The sequence below is a fragment of the Mustela nigripes genome, chromosome 13 (genome assembly GCF_022355385.1).
Source record: "Mustela nigripes isolate SB6536 chromosome 13, MUSNIG.SB6536, whole genome shotgun sequence".
Classification (NCBI taxonomy): Eukaryota; Metazoa; Chordata; class Mammalia; order Carnivora; family Mustelidae; genus Mustela; species Mustela nigripes.
Window position 1 is genome coordinate 40,621,772 of NC_081569.1, and position 15,669 is coordinate 40,637,440.

Genomic DNA, 15,669 nt, shown 5'->3' on the forward strand with positions numbered 1-15,669 from the left:
GAAAGGAAAAACATCCACAAAATGTACCTATCTGTCCGTACTCCTTAAAGTCAGAAGGGATATGGCCGCTACTTCTCTGTGAACGGTACCAAAACTTAACACAAACAGTATGAAAACACGAGGGATTCATGAGTCAGCAACCTTGCTGCGTCCAAGATGATTTATGGAGAGCAGGTGAATGCCGCTAAGCAAGACTCGGCACATAAGACCACAGAAAGCTAACATGAACGCACGCTCCAGTGCAAACTATGCTATCTCTGTTTCGGAAGGAGCCCATCTTGAACTCTCTGCTCTGTCCTTCTTGGGGGATATTCCTGAGACTAAATAGGTTCAAAGTAATACAACTCTTGAAAACATTTAGCCTGTGACTAAGCACTGTGGTAAACCTTGAAATTTTTTTCTTTTAAGTTATTAAGAGAACTATTTAACCCTCCTCTGGAAAGTAAAAGTTGTCGAAAAATTTGGCAGACCCATTATTTAGCTATGGAACAAATCGTACAGGGGAGAAATCTGAAAATCCACGGTAGACATTAAAAAAAAAAAAAAAGTTAGTTCCAAAGTTGTGCGCCAAGACCAAAATCACACGCTTGCTCCCCTCCACAACTTTCCAAAGGGCTTATTTAGGGAAGCTGAAATTACATAGCCCAACTCATATTCCCCCACCCCCCTTTTTATTGAGGAAAACTAAACTATTGTTTTTCATCATGTTTGAGTTGGCTTCTCAAAGTGAAGTTAGAACCCTCAGCAAGAGCCTTGAAGGCTCTCTCACACAGGAACTATAGAAAACTTTCTAGATTTTTTTTTGAAAGAAGCTTTATCATGGGAAGGGAGCTTCCCCCAGCAGCAAGTGTGAGTGAAGTTTAAAATCTGAATACAATTTGCAACTCCAGCTCACAACACCAGCACCAATAAATTGATACGTTAGTGCTCCTTCAGCATTATGAGGGCTATATGTGTACTTTCCTTAGGAAATAATGCTTTCTGTAAAATCACTTTGAAGAGAAAGTGCTTATGCTGTCACTCCTGATTATTCAGAACCTCCACACAATTGGATTTAACACAGCCCAAAACAGACCTATCTATATTCGCTGAGTGTGGAACTATTTTCTCCTGACATCCAAAGCCCTGACGAAAATACCACTGCTTTGACTTTTCTACTTAAATTTATTATACAGCGTGAGGCAGTGTTCTCATCAAATATTTTCATGATGATTACATTGATAATAGATTCTGAAAATCTTTCCAGGAAAGCTGCCTGATCTCAGAGAGCTAAAACCACTCCTATCTGTCCCCAGGAGCAAGCATGAGCCTGCATCAGAGCCAGCTCAGTCCCCTAGTTTAGGTGAGCAGCCACTTAGCGACTGATATGAAGAACTGGGGGATATGTCCACCTAAAAGTGGCTAGATTTAGCAGATAAAATGCAGGACTCCAGTTAAATGTGAAGTTCAGATACGACTCTGCTGTGTATCCAGAATTCAAATTTAACCGAGCATCCTGTATTTTATCTGGCAACCCTAATGCATACAAATAAAATGTAAACTCTATCTGTTCTATACAGTGAAGAATATAAAACAAATTAATAGCACACTTATACGGAGAAAGCCTTAAAAAACACACCCCTCCCCTGAAAGCGTTATTTTTTAATAAAAAGTGTATTGTTTTAACTATGGAGACAGGACTATGCATAATATTTAATTATTGCTTTTACTTCATAGCCATTAGGAAGACAAAATTCTATTACCCTCCAAAAGCAAACAAATGAAAATGATATGAACACACAAAAGACAAATTTAATGGAACGATCGGAAAGTTTATGTGGAATTGCCTTCTTCCTCCTCTCCTACAAAAATAACATTTTTGATCAAACTAAGGTCTTGAATTTTGTGTCACTCCTTTCTCTATAGAAGCTCTAGTACTTCACAGTAACTGATTCTATAGAAACGTTTAAAAAAAAATGCAACCCCCCCCCCCCAAAAACAAAAAACAAAGAAACAACCAAAAAAAGGGCACCTGGGTGGCTGAGTCAGTTACATATCTGACTCGATTCATGATTTTGGCTCAGATCACGATCTCAAGGTGCTGAGATTGAACCTCATGGAGCCTGCTTAAGATTATCTCCTTCTCCCTCTGTTCCTTCCTACCCAGCCCCCTGGTCTGTCTCTCCACCCCCACTCCCCCCTCACCTCTCACCCCCACCGAGAAAAAGAAAGAAAGTAAGCAAAAACCATCCTCAGTTCACAGATGGGTCAGTTGAGGCTCAGGAAAGTTTAATTAGCACAATAAAAAGCTTTCTGTGGAAAGTTAATATCCTCTTGGAATCACATCCATGGCTCATGTTTAAAAACCCTGGTATAGACAGTGCCTCTGAAAGGAGTAAATACTCAAAAAAAGATTGATTCCCAGGACCATATCACTCAGCAGTCAGTAAATAATTTAAACCTATGGGACCCTGTCCGCAGTCTCATCCCAACCAGGGAGCCTCACCAGGGCTTGCGTGAATGAAGTCCTCCAAAAGAGAGGCCTGCGGTGCCCTTGTTTGTGAACAATAGCCATTTCTTCACCCTTCATTGGGGGTGGGGTGAGTCTCCCCCTTTAGTCTTTCTTCTCCTTCCCTCAGAGATTGTAAGCATCCTGTCTTTCTTGCCAGAAAGCGCCTCCTTCATGAGACCACAGCAGTCACACACTGCCCATTCTCGTCCTTAGCACATCCAAAGCTAATGTTAACAGCAGCGGTAGGAGAAGCAGCTCTGAATAATGAATTGTTGGAAAAACCGGTTTTCTAAAGATAAATTATCATGAGTATTTAGCAGGGGCAAATAGCTCTCATTCTACCCAGCAGAAAAGAATACGCTTTTTAAAGTTAGCTCAAGATCGCTGGGTCTGGGATCAGGCCTACTTGGGCTTGCATTCGTGGCCCGTACACTTTCCTGCCTCTTGGCTGACAGGCCTTGGGCAACTGACTTAACTTCTCTGGGCCTGGAGTTTGTATTTGTGTCTTGAGTTTATAATTGTGTATCATCACGATAATACTCAAAATTCTGCTATGAAAATTAAAATGAAGTTAAAGAGCTTTCCAAACTGGAAAGTGTGATAGAAACATTAAAAGGGTGGGCAACACGCTCGGTCTTATTGTAGCAAGGCTGAATTAGCATATTCTACTGAAAGTTATGTCATAGCTACTCCTGATGTCCCTGGGTTTCACTCTGACATAGGGCCTAAGGACTCTGGTTTTCCGACCAAGTGCTCTGACTTGAAAATTTCTAGTTGTTGGAGAGAGACAGAAACCAAGTTCCTAAAAGTAAGTGTGTGCTGTTCTAGACCCTGAACTCCACTGGAGTCTTTACTCTCTGAAATCCAAGGAAGACACTTGTTCATTGGCAAGTGTGCTAACTAGACTGCTGTTTAGCACAGGCAAGGGACTTTGATCACCACCACCAAAGGGTGTCAAACTGAGTCCAGCTGTTGTGAAGATTTTGATTCACTGCCAAGTGACTGGGAAGAACACCAAGATCCTTCCACTGAGATTTGCAAACAGGCTGCCGAGCAGAGTAATGCTCTCTGCAGAGCCTGTGGAGGCAGGGAGCTGTGGGAGAGCACTGGGGGTGGGGGTCAGGGTGGGCGGGCGGGGGTGGGGGGGTGCCGGGGCGCTCAGCAGCCTGAGCCAAGAGGGAACTCACTGGTTGGTTTGGGCAAATCACTGAACTTTTCTGGGCCTTAGTTTTCTCATCTGTAGAATGAGATGGCTGAACTGCATGATTTCTTAATTTTCCTTCTAGTCCATTGATCAAGGGCTCCTTGCCCTGCTTTCTAGCTATTAGACCAAACCTCCTCTTTTTAAGCAACAGGCTGCCAGATCTATTTCTCACTGTACAAAATCTAATGTAGCTCACAATCAAAGGTAACCCCCTGAAACTTTTTTCTTTTTGCCTTTAAAAACCAAAGAAGAAAGAAGGCAATACCCACAAAAGGTTATATAAGTAAAAGCTACACTTCTTTTGGGTGATATTTTAAAATTATCTGGGCTAGAGAAAAATGGTACCTTTTGATAAAGTTGCAAGACTCCTTATATTTCACCCAGATCATATATAGAGAGAGAGAGAAAGAGAGAGGAGAAAAGAGAAGAGAAACATTTCCAAGTAATACTTTAATTTCTAATTTAATAACAGAACATCAGTTTTAAATTGTCAATTAACACCCTTGAAATTAAGAGGAAAAATCTCCACAAATACTGTACTCAAAGTAGAGCTTCTAATACAGCAAGACTGCCTGACTCTATTTAGCCGACCATGCTTCAAAGTAAAGCAAAGGAAATGTCATGAAAATACCACAAATTTATCACTGTCACGGTTATCAGTAGTTTGAGAGTTAGAGCTATCACAGAGCAGAGCACTTTAGGAATGTAATCTGATATTTCCAATCAGTGCCAAATCTGGGACCAATTAACTTCCTTGATGGACTTCTTATTGTCTCTTGGTTTCTAGGCAATTGTCTGGGTACCAAGTTTATTTTAAATTTTTTTTGGTGGAGGGGTAAGAAATGGCATTTTTCCTCTTTCTCAGACATGCCAATTACTAAACTAGCATTTCCAGAGGCCCTGCATTCTCGGCAAGACCCTAACTACAGAGATGTCCTTTGCCACTCTGCCATTATTCAGTCTGTGTGCCTTCTCTTATTCTCTTTCCTAATGAGATAACAGTTGTTGAGACCCAGATATTTTCCACATGGGTAAGCTCTGTGTTAGAATAAAAAACAAAAAGAAAAACAAATGCAACAAAGAATACTTAAAATGAGATGCAATGAAGTTTTCTTTTTTCTTCCTTTTGTTTTTTAAATATGTCAATGTTTCTTGGGGCACCTGGGTGGTTCAGTCAGTTAAGCACCTGCCTTCAGCTCAGGTCATGATCCTACGGTCGTGGGATCGAGCCCCAACATTGGGCTCCCTGCTCAGCAGGAAGTCTGCTTCTCCCTCTCCCCTCTCCCAGCTCATGCTCTCTCTCTCTCTCAAATAAATAATTAAATCTTAAAAGAAATAAACATGTCAATGTTTCCCTATTTCAAATGACTCTATGTGGCAGGGAGGAGGAGATGTGCTAAATGATAATTAACAAAATCTTTAATTGGCCAACTCATGAGTCTATACTAGATCCACACCTTAATGCTGAGTTTGATTTCTAGAAAAGGAGTCTCCTAATCTGAAGGCTTTCCCAAGATTTATTCTCCCTCTTCACAAGGTTAAGGAGTTAAATAAGACGCCCATTATTCAAGCTGTGAGGTCTTGGGCCAATCCCCTAACTTCTAAGTCTCCATTTTCCTACCCATGAGTTGGGGGCAAAATTTTCAATGCTGGGTTTATAATAAGGTTTCAGTAAGAGAATTCACCCGAGACATGTAGCAGAGTGTCTTGTTCCTACTCAAGACATTTCTATGCACAGACACTTCACACTGGACCAACAGAGAGCTATCCCCTGGGTGGACACAGGCATACCCAACAGGGCAGTGGGGTCATTAAGACATAGAATCTGGCAAATGAGTGTTTGAGAGCTCAGGCAGAAATTTCAAAATAAAATCTGGAATGTGTTAACCTCCTTCTTTCCATATTATCAGCGAGCATAGTGCAAAGTGTACAAAGCTGCTGGGTTGACTTGCTCTCTTCTATACTTCTCTTTGACTTCCTCCTTGTAAGGAGCTTGTAGGTAAAAGAGCAATTTATATGCAGTGAATGAACACGAGCTAAGAAACCAAGCCCAGAGTTTAGGGTTTTGTTTTTGAATCTGAAGGGCTAAAAACAGTTTAATAAAGACAAAAACTCTCACGTTGTGCTGGTCCTTTGCCTCCCTCCCCCAACCCAGAGCTGTCCTACGCACTTTCTCCATTCCATAGGCAGTCAAGGAGAGAACCCCTGCAGAAGGCAAGAGCGGGAACACAGCCCGAGCGCGGCCTCACCAAACAGAGGGACGTTACAAAACAATGTCCTTGTCTAGGACAAAAGAGCTATTAATGATAATCAGTACATATTACTGAAAGTGCTCCAAGTAATCTCTGGACTTTGTTTCAAAAATTCTTAATGGACACTAATGCTTAGAGTTCACTCAAAAGAGAAATAAATTATGTGCCAGGGTTGCAGGGACCAAGGACAACACTCGGAAGGCATCAAAGCATTAGCAATGTTACGACAATCAAACATTTTGTAATTGCATTAAAAGGCCTTTAAAAATCATTTAGAAATACTAATTATGAAGATAAATAATACTTTAATGTGAGCATTCCTTTGTGTTGATTTGAGCCTAGGTTGAGCTCCTTTGGTAATAATATTTCAGTTCTTTTACCAATCAAGGTGCTTTATGCAACATGAAAAGAATCTCCATTTTAGTGTGAAAAATAGAGTAGGCATTGATAAGAGGATTTTTTCCCCCTGTGTTTTGAACTAAAACAATTGTGTATGTGTGATTGCCTTCCATCTCTAGGTCATATTTCCTGACAGTTGTGCCCAGAAATATCTTTTAGTTTTAGGCAAGCAGGCAAGAGCTATACCCTCTCTCTAGCTCTCCCTTTATCTTTGACAAAACAGTTCCAAGAACAAAACCTCATTCCCAGTCCTGCAGCAAAAGCACCAGAAAGCCACCATCAGTCTATCCTAGAAAGAAATTTAGAGACGAAACTTATTCGGGAAACATCCATCTTGTCCCTTAGAGATTATTATCTAATGCATTATGAAAAGTCCACACCTAAGGAGGGTAATTTCTCCTCTTATGGCTTGTTGGTGCCAAATGCATGATTAGCACTAAAGGACAGTAAGAATAATAAGAATCCTGTTCTTTCAAATTGATTTCCTTTTATCGAGTCTCTATATTGAAAATGGAGCTATCCATTAAATATTACTCATTGACTTAAATTTGCTCTTGGAGCTCTGAGCAGAGATGTGAACTGACAACCATCAACACTTCCAGCTTAGCCTTCTGGAATTAAGTAGTGTCATAAGTGAATAATTCAATTCAGGTAAAAGTCACCAGGTCTTACCATGCTTTTCCAGGAAATGCTTTACTTTGTGTAGGTCTGAAATCTGTTGAAATTGTTTATCTTTGCCACTAATATGGGCAGGTACTGACTTGAACTGTCTGTAGGTGACTTGCCTGAATGCTGTCAAACACGTGCCTAGAGTTGCAATCCCCAAACTCGAAGCTACCAGAACTGGTTGGATGAGGATGACTGGAAGATTAGAGTTGTGGCCCCAAAGCAAGTAAGGCACTATAGATACTTTTCACATATTTTGGCCCTGTGTAGTCACCCTAAATCATACCTCATGGGGCATATCAGGTCAAGGCAAGTGATGACTAAAGAAATCTCATCTAGTCGGCAGCCACCCCAAGAGCAAAGTCTTGTCCCAATGGCATAAGCATGGATAGACCAAGGGTATACGAGTTATGGCAAAATAGGAGACAGTTCCATGGGTTCACTCATGTCTCAAATCACCTAGAAAGGAGAGGGAATCTGAAGTGGAAGCAATGGGAATTTGGTTCTAAATTTTGAGGATATGAGCTCTACTGTCAGAACCAGGATCAACACTAAAAGCCACAAGGGCCACCTGGGTGGCTCAGAACTGCCTTCAGCTCAGGTCATGATCCCAGGGTCCTGGGATTGAATTCTGTGCTTCTCCATCTCCCACTCCCCCTGCTTCTGTTCCCTCTCTCGCTGGGTCTGTCTCTGTCAATATGATCTTTAAAAAAAAAAAAATATATATATATATATATATATGTATATATATATATATATATATATGTCACAAGATCCAGGTGCTGGTGTGCCTGCATGACTCAGCTGGTTAAGCATCCGACTCTTGGTTTTGGCTCAGGTCGTGATCCCAGGATCATGACATTGAGCCCCAAAGCCCCATGTTAGGCTCCCCACTCAACAGGAAGTCTGCTTCCCCTCTCCTACTGCCCCTCCCCCAGCACACTCTCACTCTCCAAAATAAATAAATAAATCTTTTAAAAAAAGCCACAGGATCCAAAGGGATATAAAATAAATATTGATATTTATTTCTAGTGGAGAGGTGTCTTCAACTATTGCTGAACATAAAAGATACTATTTAAAGGTCTGTAAAGAACTTTTAAAAATGCCAACATTAATCATCTTGAAAGAAAAAAGATGAAAACTCCAATTAAATAAGTATTTTGTAGCCTCTCTTCTGATGACAGAATTTTAAGCAGTTTTCTCTGGATTGGCTGCTGCTGGGTGATAATTCAAGAAAAGAAACTAGTCACCAAGGTATTTCCTTTGCATTCACAGAATTTATCGAGTATGATAATTACTGGGTGAGATGAATAAACTATTTTCCCATATGAGTCTGGAAGCTTCAATTTCAGTCTTAGCTCAGTCACTTGCCAGCTGTGTGAATGTGGCCAAGATACTTAATGTCTCTGAATCTTAGTTTCCTCATCTCTTAAAGAAGGGAGAAAAAAATCTTTTCTTCTTCTGGTGGTCATCTGACCACCAGTAATATAGGCTTTCAGAAGTAATTATGGATGTACACAGGGTTTTCACGGTAGCATTGTTGCCAACAGCAAAAGGTTAGGGAGGAACAACCCAAATGCCAACAGGATGAGAAGATGAGATAAATAAACCATGGTCTATCTATGTAATGAAATACGCCGCCATCAGTAACTAATGAAAGGTTAATTGCAAAGAAAGACGTTCTAGCTGTCTTCAGAGAAACAACAACAACAAAAAGACTCTCAAACTCCCCAAGTACAGCATGACTCCATTTCTGTGAAAAGAAGAAAAAAAAGAAGACAAACCATTTAGAAAAAAGAATAAAAAAACATGCACCAAATTAATGAGAGTGGAGGAATTATGGATACTTTTTCATTTATTTTCTTTGTCTCTACTTGGAAATTTTCTATAATAAATCTGTGTAAATAACATTTAAGACTAAGAAAGAAAAGCTAAAATATGCACCTCCCAGGGTTGCTGTGAGGATAAAATGAAATAATGAATGGAAATGTTGATTTCATTTTTTTTTCTTTATTATTCCAAACATCATCTCTCTGTGACCACTAGGAGACCTGGTTTCCTATGGCAACAACTAATTGCATTACACTTTCCAGGGAACTCTATCTGAGTCTGAAGAATGAGCATGATGACATGGCCAGAATCTTTAAGGAAGGCCCCATGGTGGTGGACAGTCTGATGGTACAGTTTGAAGTAGTAATCAAACCACTAATCCACGTGCTGAAAAAGGGTCTGAAAATAAGCTTTGCTTAGTTCAGTGTGTTCTCCATAATGTTCCAGAATGCAGTGAGAAACCTAGACTTTGATGCTGGGTGACTCTTGACTCCTAGGAAAACAACAATCCTTTAGCTACCAAATAGAAGTTCAGTTTATGCTGATGACTACAGGGTATCTGCTCTTGGGTTTGTGGAGAACTCCACAGAGCAGGTACTGCCTCAGAGGCTGATCACTAATCCCTCCAGGCAAGAGTGAGCCCTTTGTCATTGTCCCCTGAGAAGTCTCTGGGACGTACCTCCGTGAAATGTGAAGAGCAGGATTTTGGAGACAGGGAGACCCAGGCTGCATGCCTGACCTCATCAACCTTCACTAAGTGACCATCACTGGAATCATTTCTCTCTAGGCAAGCTACTTCACCTGAGTTGCAGTTTCAATTGCTGTAGGATAGAAGTAAGAATACTGTTGTCTCTATAAGAGAAAGGAGGAGACCGGGATACAGAGACAAAGAAGATACACAGAGAAGGTCATGTCAAGATGGAGGCAGAAATTGGAGTCATGAGGTGATATGCCAAGGAATGCCAAGGATGGCCAGAAACTACTGGAAGGTAGGAGAGAGGCTTCCAGAAATTCTTCTCTAGAGCCTTCAGAGGGAGCATGGCCCTGCTGACACCTTAGTTTTGGACTCTGAGCATCCAGAACTGTGAGAGAATGCATCTCTATTATTTCAAGCCACTCATTTGCAGCAATTTGTTACAGCAGCCCTAGGAAATTGATGACAAAAGTCCAGGAAATTTTATGAGTTTATGGTATCTGACAATACTCTGGGATCTTTCAGAAGTAATGGTGTGGCAGTTTTCTTGCTGCCCCTCCAAATTCATTCTCCCATTCTTCCACAGCAGGTACCTTTTTGGTGGGCACACAATAGCCCAGATAGGGACTACATTTCCCAGGGTCCCTTGGGGCTGGGTATAGCCATAAGACTAGGTTCTCACTAAGAAACGTGAGCAGATAGTGTGTGTGGAAGTTCCATGTCACTTAAGAGGAAATTGCTTGCCTGGGATATCCTGTGTCTTTCTTCTCATGGACTGGAACATGGATGAAGTCATGGCCCAGTACTGCCCCTTTGGAGACAGGACCCTAGAACTTGTAAGCCTGCCTGCTTCCCTGGCAGTTTCTGTGGGGTCAAACACCACAGGAAAAAGAAGCAAATTTCTACCTCATATGAACTGCTGTGTTCTTGGGTCTCTGTTATTACCCTAACAAATATATAAGGTTAAGAAACAACTCTAGATTATAGCTTAGAATTACCAAATATTAGATGTGGAAGAGATAAGAAATTGTATCACTCCCTGGAAAAGGACAGAAAACTGGTTCTGAGAGGGACTAAGTGACTGGTACCAAGTCAGCCAGACAATAAGAGAGAGCAGCACTCCACTCTGCTCTGTGGCCTGGTATGTTCAAGTACAAGACATCTCAGCTGGATCCAAGGAGGTTTCACCAGCATCACTGACAAGCATCCTCTGGGCCAGGCAAGTTTTTGAACTGTTAATCAGTTAGTGTCAATCTTGTGTTCAAGTTCCTTTCATGGCTCATGAGGTCCTCCAGAAGCCTCCCTGGTTCTCTACCTCATGTCCTCTTCTCCCTGCCTCATCTCTCTTGCTCTTCTACATGCACCTTCTTGAATTTTCTCTAAAGCTCTAAGCTTGCTTAGGCCTGGAGTCCTTTCTGCTTGGAATTCCCTCTACCTGGTTCAATTTTCCCTCTACATCTCCCCAGGCCTTCCTCACAGCCACTCAGAACTCAAAGGTGGAATGCTCTCCCCTGGCTTATCTAGACCTGTGTTCCTACTTTGCTTTACTCTTCATAAAAGTGTTTCTCTCCCTCTGACATTCTATTAAATAGCTGTTGTATGCCTTTCCAACAATGGCAACTCTTAAAGGCAGGGACTTCATGTTCCTGGATTATCACTGTTTTTTTGAATGCTGACAGCAGTGCCTGGCACATAGTAGGAACTCGAGAAACTCTGTCAAATGAATGAATAAAGATGGCTCCCCAAAGCCACGTGTCTACTTTACCAATTGTGCCCTCAAAGCCTAGTCCTCTGAAAATGTATGGACAATACAGGAGAACAGAAACAGTGAGGCAGAGGCTAAATGAGATGGTCTGGGGGCACAGAAGGAAAGGTTTGTATGGGTGAAGAGAAACTGGAAAGCTACATACAAAGAGAGAGGCGGAGAGAACACATACCAACCCCAGGGCCCAAAGCTGAGGTCAGGCAATCAATAGAAAAGTTAAAATGGCGCTCTTAAACACTTCTGATAAAATCAATTTGGTCATTACCACAGCTGAACACAGGGCACGGAGGCCTCATCTGTTAGAAAGATCTTTATGATCTTGTTAACGGATCCCCGACACAGAAGCTGTAAAGGTTATAACCCAACTTGTAAAGCTAATCTCATATTGGCTCCGGGATAATAAAGAACCAACAGAAAAATTCCCACTTAAACATATGTTAGAGCAAAAAGAAGAGCTTGCGTGACTTCTCCTATGGCAATTCAGAATAGTTTAACTTTCCCATTTCTGAGACTGAGAAAGCAGTCCTGGAAATAACGATTTTGGTATTCGGGGTTCTTAGATATAACAGCTTAGAAGTTAACTTGGGGTTAGCAATCTCCCTTCTAGTCAAAGTGATTTAAAAATAAAAGTCAGCACTTTTATTTTTATTTTTTAAAAGACATATATATATATATATAGAGAGAGAGAGAGAGATAGTTATCTATATCTATATATATGAAATCCCTCGATGATGATGATTATTATTATTTAATACGTGAGTTTGGGTCACTCTTCTTCAACAGAGTAATGCTGCATTATTTCTCCATCATACTCCTCGGGACCACGTGGTCTATGTTAGGGCAGAAAGGAAAAACCAGTTTATGCTGCAAAGCAGGTCCAGAAGACAAAACAAAATAACCATCTCAAAACCTTTCTGGGCGGCCTTGAAAAGAACACAGGGCAGAATGTGAGTGTACCAGGCATTTAGCTACAGACTGACATCTGAAACATGCAGGGATGAAATGATACAATGTCTCTGATCTGCTTTAAAATGCTTCAGCAAAGCAGAAAGGGATAGATGAAGCCCAAGAGGACAAAATCTTGATAAGTGTGCGATCTGGGTGTTTGGCATACAAGAGCTCACTGCACTGTTGCCTCTCTTTGTGTGTATGTTTGAAATTTTCATAACAAAAGGCCCTTATTGGCTGGAAAACTTTAAAATGAGGCCCAGTCTCCCACACCTAAAGCGTGTGAGAGATTCTGCCTGAACTTGTGAATAGGCTGCAGTCACAGCTCCCCAAATGCCAAAGAAAGTGTTCCTCCCTGGAGCAGGTTTGAATGCTTTGGAGAGCAGATACCTTCAGAATATGTACTTACTTACTTAGCCATTGATTTTATTTATAAAAAGAAACATTCAATATCTTTTATCCCTCCTCCTTAAATTCTTGTTTTCAGTGGGCTCTTACTTTTGTCAATGGTGGTTTTGTCAACTACGATACATGTTAGGAACACAACCTCATCGGTTGATGAGAAAATACTGGAATTTGTTAAGGCCATGTGAAGGGAACTCGCGTAGAAAACCCACAGAAAATAAATCAGAAGACCTGACGTAGAAAATGCGTAGAAAATAAATCAGAAGACCTGAATTGGAATTCTACCTTCCCCTCCCCTGGCTCTCTGCCATGTTTTGATGATACTTCGATGAGTCTACCCTCTTGACAAGCTTGCGCTTGGTTCCCTTTGTTCTCAGAAGCCCATGTTTTGTGGGTCAGATGAAAGTCCCATCAGTGGCGTATAACACCAGCCCTCCTGAGAAGTGCATCCCTTCGACTACATAGAAACCTAAATAAATTAGAAACTCCTTGGTTAATGATTTCAAACAAGAACCCGAGAAATGCTGGGTACTTTCTTCAGTGGTTACTTGAAGGTGGACGGTTGTTTGTAACTTAACAGTTCAGTCCCTTTGCTGGTACTTTCAATTCATCATTCAGACTAACAATCTGATGTTCATTCAAACAAGATGTAGCATTTCCCCATCAGGGTGGTGGTGGTGGTGTTATTGTCATTGTTTTTGAGTCTGACATCTTCAAACTCCCTTGAAAATTATCCAAGGTCAACTTGCAGTTTGCCATTCTAAGAACATATTCAATGTCATACAGTTGCATATTTTCAACCCATCTTTCTGATTTCCTCATCTCTCTCTGGGAGGTAAGTAGTGAAGATATTGCTGAGTCACTTCTCAGTGAGAATATGGAGTGTCAGAAGGGTGGAGGGGGCATGCTCAAGGTCAAGAGGCTCTTGTATGACAGAAATGGAAGCCAAAGCTCAGTCATGGGGCATTTTCAGTGGTCACTGTACTTATTTCTTTCTCTGGTCAAATCCTTTAAGTGCTCCTCCTTTGTCTGCACCAAGAGCCAAAGGTATCCAGCAAAAAGCAACAGAGACAAGCACGTGTATCTTGGGTCAAAGCATTCCCTGTAGTCTCCCCTCTTTTCCATGAGCAATAACTCCCCCCCCCCAACAGGCTCTTCTAGCTTTACATTCTGGTTGTCCTTTCTCATTTTGCACAGTCTGGCTTTGGTAAACCAGCATTTAGATGGTGTACAGCTGTACAAGTGTCCCTCAGGTCTACCTCCTGTATTTGTGAACAAGAGACTAGAGGAGCCTTGCCCAAGCCTCAAGGATGCTCCTAGCTGCCACAGCGAGAGACTAGCCTCCCTAGGATAGTATATTATCCAAACTCGGTCACACACAGCTATGTCTACCACCCTCTGGCTCGCACTCACATAACAGTAAAAACACTGTTTGCAATGCCTTTATGAATTTGGAAATCAACCCATATCCAGTTGAGGTAGCTTTAGTTACCTCTGATTTCAAAGCTGTCACTAATTTAGTCCCAGAGTCGAAGGACAGCTTGAAACTCTTTGAAAATCTCACTAATGAACAATGTATGAATAATCTAATTTTTCAGCTCAAAGTGGGATTTGTTCAAGTACAAAAACCCAGACTTGCCATCTATGCTGCCCCTGATTGGCTGTGTGATTGTACTCTCCTTACCTCACGTTGTCAAGCATTATGTTAGGTGATAGGAATGGCCAATGAGATAGCATTTGTCCTGGTACTCACAGTGAATATTATCAGCCAAAGCCTAGCTGGGGACCCAAATTCCATCCGGCCATCCATTTGGCGTGAGCCCTATCCTTGTTCCTAGCAGTCATCTCTGCTCCCTCACAAAGCCCAAATACTGTTCATCACATCCATGAGCTTCAAGAGCAAGAAGTGATGTGGGAACACTGAAAAAAATGCAGGCTTATGTTCATTCAGCCCAACTCTGAGCACATTCTCTTTCCATCCTTGGTCTCTCGAAGCCCTGTTGACTTTGGGCTATGTCCATGAAGAAATGCATGTGACAAGGGCTTCTTCCTCTCTTCCTGCTTATATATTTTCCCCTATAGATGATAGCTGTTTTTCTTTTTTCTGCCTACGGATATCTTGATATATATATTTGTTTTTAAATTATTCTTATAAATGATTTACATATTCCAGATAGTTCCTACAACTACTATATGATGAAGAGAACAGATTCTGTTACTCTGAAACCTGTGCCTCAGTTTCCAAGGTAATAGAACAAATAAAACAAGTTATCCCGCTGATGCCAATATGGGAAATGTTGGAGAGCTCTGGGCTCAGACATCAGGAACCTTTCAGCCAACTCAACATCCTCCTAATTTTTAACATTCTCCCCTCTCCCTCAGTAGTCATACTTGGTGTCACCTACTGAAGAGTGCTTTAAATATCCCTACAAAAAATACCCAGATAAAACAAGTAAACTTTCGGGATTCCAGTTTCAGCAAATGTAGGAAGAAGTGACTAATCCGAGTGAATGAGACTGCGTCAGGACCACCAACGCCAGAGCGAATTAGCCTCGGCTGGCAAGTCCGGCACCAAGTATGGCTCCCGTGACCACAATGCCTCAGATAAGCCCTCAAGCTGCAGAGAATTCTGACATCACTTCTAAGCTGACAGAAGTTTTATTATGATTATATATTATGCTAAAACTCGGAGCCTTACTGTAAGTCATCATTTTATCTACTTTTAACAATGACAGTAAAATACTGCCAAAAGTGCTACTGTCAACTTTTCTATGAGGGCTCCCTTTTCCTCACGGTGACATTCAAAGTACAGAGTCTCCTTCATCTAAAGGAGCTGTCCTATCAGCCCGCTAATGGGAACAATTCATTTAACCTGCACTCGAAGTACAGCCAAGGAGTGGAGTAATGTGTACAAGATCCAGGGGGAATCAGTCCTCCCAGCTGGCCCCTCCCGCCATTTGATTCATTGACGAGAGTTCTACTTTCTTTCCACTCAGGCTGACTTACAGAAAAAAA

The 15,669-nt window shown here is 41.4% G+C and overlaps 1 protein-coding gene across 2 annotated transcripts in view; it reads right to left on the bottom strand.

Moving 5' to 3' along the window:
• The window catches only part of RORA (RAR related orphan receptor A), a 709,088-nt gene that overhangs the window by 177,592 nt on the left and 515,827 nt on the right, over positions 1 to 15,669 (bottom strand). The window lies entirely within an intron of this gene.